The 8,493-nt window shown below is 31.7% G+C and overlaps 1 pseudogene; it reads left to right on the top strand.

Annotated features, from left to right (window-relative positions):
* The window catches only part of LOC110644871 (uncharacterized), an 8,539-nt pseudogene extending 1,971 nt beyond the window's left edge, over positions 1–6,568 (top strand).
* Positions 6,569–8,493: the final 1,925 nt, after the last annotated feature.

The following is an 8,493-nucleotide window of genomic DNA, read 5'->3' as shown; positions in this document are numbered from 1 at the left end:
TAAATGCTTAATCAAGATTTGGATGTGATCCTTACTAAAAGAAAAGGGGAAAAAAAAAAAAAAAATAAAAATAGATTTTGATGTGATGATCGCCGCCTTTCACATAAGCCTACATCAAGTAAAACCGTTGTTAAATGGCCAGTCACTTGCCAAGAAACTTTGCTTAATTTTATATTCAAGCTTAATTCATGCGCTATAGCTTAATTCACAAGCTTATACACAGAAATGTTCAATTTCAATTTGGTTTATTCACTTTAATTTGGTTTGATTAAATATGAAGCTCAAATTTTTTTTTAAAAGGCAAAAACAATTCCTATTTTAACTGAAAATCATAACCTGATTCGATTTAAGATAGTTTTGATTAAAATTAATTGAATCAATTTTAATAAAATTTTAACCGATTTAAATTAAGAACAGGCTATGTGTTTATATATATATTTTCCAACATGGCGTGATATGGGTTAATCTAGTAGTAGATGAACTCACCACCATGCATCAGTTGATAAAAAGAAAAGGTTTGTTTGGTTAATTTTTCCTCTTTTTTAATTGTAAGAGGAAAATTTGAGCAGAAATTACCAAACCCCACTATTTCCAATCGGCCGGCATATGTTTTTTCTTTGAATTGGAGAGAGATTTTGTTGAGAAATTTACTTGTATAGTAACCCAGGAGAATCTAATTCGATCAAACAGGGGAATAAAAATAAAAGAATATATTTTTTTCTAAGCTTTAATAAGGCATTTAAAAATATAAATAAAGAAGAGAGTCGAAAAACTTAAAAGAGTAAGGATCCGAATTTGCGCTTCAGTTAAGTGATATGCCCGCAAGTAAATATTAAAAAATATTATATGTTTAATTTAGGAAATTTTTTATTTTTATAAATTTTAGAAAATAAAAATAAGAAATAAAAAAACTCAACCAAATGGATTAAAACTAATGAAAAGTTTTAGTTGGATTCAATTTAATTTATATTTTAACTAATTTGATTAATATTATTTTTTATTTAATTTTTAATTTTTTTAATTTAATTAATTTGAAATTGAACTGATTTTAATAAATTGACTAATGTAAACATAACTGAGAAATTATATATAATTTATTTTTCATAAAAATATTTAGATTATAATTTTTATCATATTTTAGAAATTAAATAATAAATTATCCTAATGTATAGCCAAAACCTTGGTAAAAAAAAATCACAAAATGGGAAATTAGGTGAATATATTAGTTTCGTAACGAGCAAGATAGATACTTTTTCATGCAAATTCTCAATACTTTCCTCAGATTTTCCTCAAAAATGTAATGGCTAATTTGAATGCCGTAGAAACGTGGTATAAATGTAGACCACTATAATACTCGCTTCTACAACCATAATACCATCTCCTTTCCTCTCCTATTCTCTCCTGCCATTTTCTTTCTTAACGATGAACTCAAAGGGAAAGTCCTTCTTCAAGCCCTTAAAATAGCAATCTTGATCTTGATCTTGAGCCTCAGTAATAGCTCTTTGGCAGCTGAAGCAAGAACTCTGCTTCATGCAAATGCAACCTTTGTAGATGAGAAGATGGAGGTGGCTAATCCGGAGAGAGAAGGTGAACCAAAAACATCAGGCCCTAACCCTTGCACTACCCTTCCTGTATCAGACCCTAGGCATTGCGACAAATATTAGTGAGGTTGACATATGCACTGCTTCAAATACCAAAAGAAGTCAGATATCTCCCATGGTTGTAATTGGTAGTCTCTCGCTTTTAGATTCTTCTTTTGTCTTTTATAGTTGCCTTTTCTGCTTTTGTTCCCGTTGTCTCTGATAATTGCTATCTTGAAGCTAAGTTGTTATCAAAATAATAATATGGCATTACACATCTATTATTTCTTATTCTTGCCCTTGAACACTATCATGGTACCACAGAAATTTTTTATTTATTTATTAAGGTTCTGTTTAATATTGCTGCCGTTGTTAATGTTAACAAAAATATTTTTTTTAATATACTAATTAGAGAATAATTAAAAATAACTTAAAACTAAATTTAATAAATTTTAATTATAAAAATATTAAAATAATAAAATAATATTTTAAATTATTTATTTAACAATATTTAAAATGATAAATTTTTTCTCTTTAAAAAAGCAATTTTGACCCTCTCACCTCACTCCTAAACAGGCAATTAATTGGGTCTTGCTCTGATTATGGCCGCCTTTCGTTACATCTCCCTTATTGAATATATTTTATTATCATCATATTGACTTTTTAAGTTTTTACTTTCAATTTTTATGTGATCGAATAAAAAATATAGATTTTTCTATTTTTTAGCTTTGGTTTTTTAAAAGGTTATTTACTTTTAACGTGAATAAGCTAAAATGAATATGTTTATATATTTTTATTTAAATAATAAGATTAAATTAATGAAGATTTAATTAATATTTCATACTATGTTATTAAATATATTTTATATTTTTATGTTAAAAACATTGGTCCTTAGAAGTATATATGTTCATATTATTTTAAAAGAAAATAAAAATATATATTATACCCACAATTTACTATATACGTAATTGATTTTGGTTCAATAACTAAAAGAATATTAGTAAACTCAAGTTTAAGTTCATATTTTTCAAATCCCTACTGAAAAAACAGCTAGCTAACCATATATTATTTATCAGCTACAGGCTAGCCATTCATCATAGTTTCTTATTAGTATATATAATTATTTTTTAATATAAAATTTTTATTGAAATTAATTTGTTAAATATTAAAATTTTAACGTGCATGTTATTTTACGAATTTTTTTTAAAAATAAAATTTATAAGAGAATTTATTAATCACAATAATATGTAATGAAATCCTCTCACGAAGTAGTGAGTCTTCCATGGCTATATTTTCAATGCACATTTTTTTTCTCAATTTTAATTATCAAACACCCCTTAATGTTTTCTTCTTAGTTTTCCTCCTTATTTCTTATTTTTTTTTTTTTAAAATCACTTTATTTGCCATTTTATTCCTTTATCTTTTCCATCATATTAGATTTTTCTTATAAAAAAAAAGGGCTGTGACTTTACTTTGTTCTTTTTGCACCGTATTTTCCTTTTGACATTCCTTAATTTAGTACTTGGAATTTTCTGAAAGTCATAAATTATTAAATATAATACAAAAGTGGAAATTTACCTGTAATATAATCTTTTTTTAGATACACCGGAAAGCTTTACCAATAATATAATCTTGTAACGCACTAGATATGTAAATAAAATATTTATGAAATTGAACTATTATTGCGTTCATTAATAAATAAATATTTTTATTAATTTATTTTTAAAATTTTTATATATTTAAAAAAATAAAAAAAAATATTTTTCATAAAATAAATGCACGTCGACAGCAGAAAAATGAACAGAATTCGAATCAATTAATTTTTTTTTTTCCCATCCATAGAAAATATTGAATTCGAGAAGGAGCAAATTCTTAAAAATTTCCCCAAGCCCAATCTATTCAAGAACAAGTTAATACTTGGGCCAGGTCCTTGGAGGGAGGCAGCTTGGGTCTGGCACGACCACCTGAATTCCATTAGGCCTAGCTGAAATTAATAAACGATTTTCAATTTCTTCGTCTGTGACCACACAGCCACAGGAACAATAAGTGTTTAATCTAAAAATGGCTGCCGAGTCTGAAGAACTTATGGCCCAACATATCATAGAGCTCACAAATTTCCCTGACTTTTTGGACTCTTCAAGCTTAATCATAAAAATCCCAATTGCCCGTTTAAGGTAATTTTGGTCTCGAGCTTACTGCTAACATGGAAGTAAAACGATGGTGTCGTTTATTCTGGAGTAAACGTTGAAGATTGTTCATGGCATGAATTGGGAACCTGTGTGGAATGGGTCCCCCTCCCCAACGTGCTACGAAGTGGGAAGGCGACAAAACTCAAGGCCAGGTGGCCAACGGACACCGCTGGTACGGTGGTGCCACGAGTACAATGTGGTTGTTATATGACGCAGACGGGAACGGGAAACCAAACCCTAGACTCCGCTTCAGATCTCATCCTAATTTTTCACATACCTCAAATTCAACTATCTTCAATTCAACCCCTATTATCCAGCTTATAACACCATAATCATCTCGGTTATGGTTTCCTTTTGCTACTCTTAAGCCAACTGTGCTGGCTCTGCTTCTCACTTGACAAGTTGGTGTGCAAGTTTATCTCAATTCTCTCTATTTCTCAAATTGTATAAACCTGATTTGCTGAGGTGTTTCTGAGTTTTTGATATTTTTGTTCTAAAATCATTGGGTTTCACGTGAATTTGTTCGGAAGCTGATTATAATAGTGTGGGTAGAATTCTAGTTGTGTATTTGTGAATCGACTGGTAGGTTAGATTATTCATCTGTAGTTTTGGAGATTTGAGTGAAATTAATGGACACTGTTAGATTTATGGGTTTTGTGAAATTTGAATGGAAGAATTTTTTTTTTTTTTTTTTTTGTGCAAGGTACAATTCTGAAAATTTGGATTTTCTGAAATACATAGTTTTGGAGAATTTTGGGTTAGTGTGAGACAATTGTGCAAGGGGATCATGGGTGAGAAATTTTGGGTGAATGTAGAAAAGGCTATGGTAGAATCCGTATTGGGTATCGAGGCCTGTGAATTCCTTATCTCATCTGCTTCTAACAATGTATCGGCAGATATGGTTTCCCCACCAAGTAATTTGGGTGTGCAGAAGGGGCTGTGCCAACTCATAGACGGATCCAATTGGAATTATGCAATTTTCTGGTATGCATCCAGCTTGAAATCTGGTGGGTCCATCTTGTCTTGGGGTGGTGGGGTTTTGGCAAACCCCAAGGGCAGTGGAGCTGGAAAGGGGAATTCTATTGTGGATGGCAAATTTGAGGCAGTTGAGAAGAGAGAGGAAGTGAAGAAGCGTGTGCTTCAGAAGCTGCACACATGCTTTAATATGTTAGATGGTGATAATTATGCAGCCAATTTGGATGCGGTTTCGGATGTCGAAATGTTTTACCTCACTTCAATGTATTTTACTTTTAGGTGTGATTCTTCATATAGTCCTGTGGAGTCCTAGAAGTCTGGTAGATCAATCTGGGCTTCAGATATGATTAGTTGTTTAAAACAGTATCAAATGAGATCAGTTTTAGCAAGATCAGCTGGACTCCAAACAGTAGTGTTTTTACCTGTTAAGTCTGGAGTTGTGGAGCTTGGTTCAATCAAATCAATCCCGGAAGAGCACAATCTCGTGGATAGAGCAAAAACTATCTTTGGGGTGTCAAATTTTATGCAGGCAAAAGCACGTCCAAAAATTTTTGGCCGTGAGCTATGTCTGGGTTGCTCAAAATCCCAATCAACTAGAATTAACTTCTCTCCTAAGGTTGAAGATGATTTGATTTTCACTTCAGAATCTTGTGCGGAAGCGATAGGACCTAATCCAGTTTATGGAAGTACTTCTAATGGCTGTGCATCTGACACTAATGAAGCAAAACTGTTTCCACATCTGAACCAAATGAATCTTTCGGGTTTCTGTACTGAAGTAATGGTTACCTCAGCTAGATGAGAGGAAACCAAGAAAAAGAGGAAGAAAGCCTGCCAATGGGAGGGAAGAGCCTCTGAATCATGTTGAAGCAGAGCGACAGAGGAGGGAGAAGCTCAATCAGAGATTCTATGCATTAAGAGCTGTTGTCCCCAATATTTCTAAAATGGACAAGGCCTCTCTTCTTGGTGATGCCATTGCCTATATAACTGATCTCCAGATGAAGATTAGAGTTTTGGAAACTGAAAAGGAGATCACTAGCAATAGGCTAAAGCAACCAGAGATTGATTTCCAGGCAAGACAAGAGGATGCAGTAGTGAGAGTGAGTTGTTCTTTGGATGCTCACCCAGTTTCTAGCATCCTAGAAACATTCCGAGAACATCAAGTTACAGTTCAAGAGTGTAATGTGTCCACAACGGAGAATGATAAGATTATTCACACATTCTCTATCCAGACGCAAAGTGGTGCCGCTGAGCAGTTGAAGGAGAAACTAAAGGCTGCCCTTTCTAAATGATCCCAGTGCACAGTTGCGTTTGTAATCTCAGTCCATCTGATGCATCTCATTGTCAAAAAAAAGCGGGAATTAACAAATGACAATCAGCTAGTGCCATCAATGACCTTTTGTATGAACTTCTTATGTCAAATTTATAGGGAAGGCAATCCCTGTTCGGTTCGTTGTTTGATGTTCAAGATCAGGCTGGAATTTACTTAACAAGATCTACTATTATGAGGAAACTGAAGTGATTCCTTGGAAAATTGACAGTTGGAAATTTGGACATAAACCATTGCAAACCTGTCAAAATTATCCTCTTGGCAGAGTTGCAGTGATTTGTGTGTCTTGGCAGAGTTGCATAGTTGTTTTCCTCTTTATTTAATTGTTTCAATATTTGGGTCCTATTTACAGAAGATTGTAAAATTTTGGGGAAAATGTGATGCAAAGGCCTCTGCACATCGAGCTTCATGCGTGCTAGATCATATGTAGTAGGCCCGTCCATGTGCGGGCTCAAGCCTTGAATCGAATCTGAATTGCCCTTATTCAATGCTTTTTATATTTGCATTAGCCCACGGCTTTTTATTGGGGTCGGTTTTGATTCCTCGTTGAATTTCAATCAAAATTGAATCGAAATTAACAGTTTAATTTGTAAAAACAATTGACACACCACAAAAGGATAGCGTGCCACGTGCCCAACTCATGAAGTGATTATATAACCTGTTACAACTGTTATTGGAAAAAATATTTTTTAAGTATATTAATTAAAAAATATTAAAAAATAATTTAAAATTAAATTTATAAATTTTAATTATAATACTAAAAAATAAAATAATTTTTAAATTACTTTTTTGAAATAATAATTAAAATAATATTTTTTCTTGAAAAACAATTTTATCTTATGATGCAACCCATCTCCCCCTTAAATTCAAAGGCCTAGGATAAATAATTTAATCGTTGGCCAACATCTTCAATTTTTTTTTCTTTTATATAATGAGAAAAGATAATTTTATCCTTTATAACATAAAAAAATAATTTTGAAAGCATTTTAAGAATTAAAAATTGCATTTTTCCTATAAATATCATACAGTTTATACAAATTCACATTTCCTACTAATATTTTTTTCATTCTTGTAATTTTGTCTATTATTTTTATGTATTGTATTGCAACTTATTTTTATATTCAATGTAGTTTTAATAAGTATGAATGGATAAAATTAATTTTGAGCTTTTACTTTTGATCTGTTTAATATCCTTTGTTATACTAAAATTTATTTTAATTCATTATTTTAAAAAATTAAGAATTCAAATATATTTGGTCTTTGTGGAGAATGGTAATTGATTTTGACATGTTTTTATTAATTAAACATAAAATTTGGAGCCGTAAATAAAATGGTATTATAACTTATTAATTACTTCATTTTGAAATTCAATGTTAAGGAAAATTTTGCAGTCCCAACTTATCCAGTCATGCCTCTCTTCCACGCAAATCCTCCACCTCAACCATTTAACAATACATGTATTATATAAATAATTAAATACAATTTTAATTAATACTTTAATATGTATTATTCTTTTGAAATTTAACTCATAAGGGGGTGTGTAGCTTGTATTAATTTGATTAATTAAGATCTTGATTAATTAGTAACAAAGGGAGGATATTTATAAAAAAAAAAATCATCAGTGTCTTATTGTTATTTATTTGTTGTGATGTTGATATGAAATCACGGTTATTTGTCAGAGGAAGAGGTTTAAGGACCAATGAAAAAGCAACGTAAACTCGTAGATCACGTTCCCCACCGTGTGTTGATTGATTCCAACTATGGTTCAACCTTCAAACCCATGGCTTAGTCAAATTTTAGAATAAATATTTGTTTTACTGCATACCCCTACAAATTCAGGCACCGGTCAAGCCATATCGCATCCGCGTGCCAATGTATGCATATATTTATATACCTCATTCTTAACCCCATATTAAACAAATTAAATCTCATCTTATCGATCATTTCCCTTTTTAACTTTCTGAAAAGTTTGTGAAAGAGACGTTCTCTGTATATCTGTAACTAAATTAAGAAGATGGGTTTCTCTGTCATCTCCCAAAACAAGAACCACTTTGTGATTCTTTTGTTTTTATCATTTTTCTTGACAGCTGAAATGAGGCCCCTGAGAGACCAGCAATGGCAGGATGGGCTGCTGTTTCAATCTTTACCAAAAAATGGAGGGGGGAATACTGGTTCCAATCCATGCAGTAACATCCCTGGAGGCACAGGCCATTGCTCGAAGAAAATAGCTGGGCATATTGTACGTGCACCTCCTGCATTTCCTAAACTTATCATGGATGTTGCAGTGGCTTCTTCCATTGCTAGCGAGACTAACCAAGATCCAACTTCTTAAAATAATAATAATTTACGTGCAACTTCTGGAGCTGTTTAGTTTTACGACCTAATTTTAATCACCAAAAATGCTGGTGGTGATTTAACTATA

Source organism: Hevea brasiliensis, chromosome 2 (assembly GCF_030052815.1).
Source record: "Hevea brasiliensis isolate MT/VB/25A 57/8 chromosome 2, ASM3005281v1, whole genome shotgun sequence".
NCBI classification, from domain to species: domain Eukaryota; kingdom Viridiplantae; phylum Streptophyta; class Magnoliopsida; order Malpighiales; family Euphorbiaceae; genus Hevea; species Hevea brasiliensis.
This window is presented reverse-complemented; position numbering and strand designations above follow the sequence as displayed.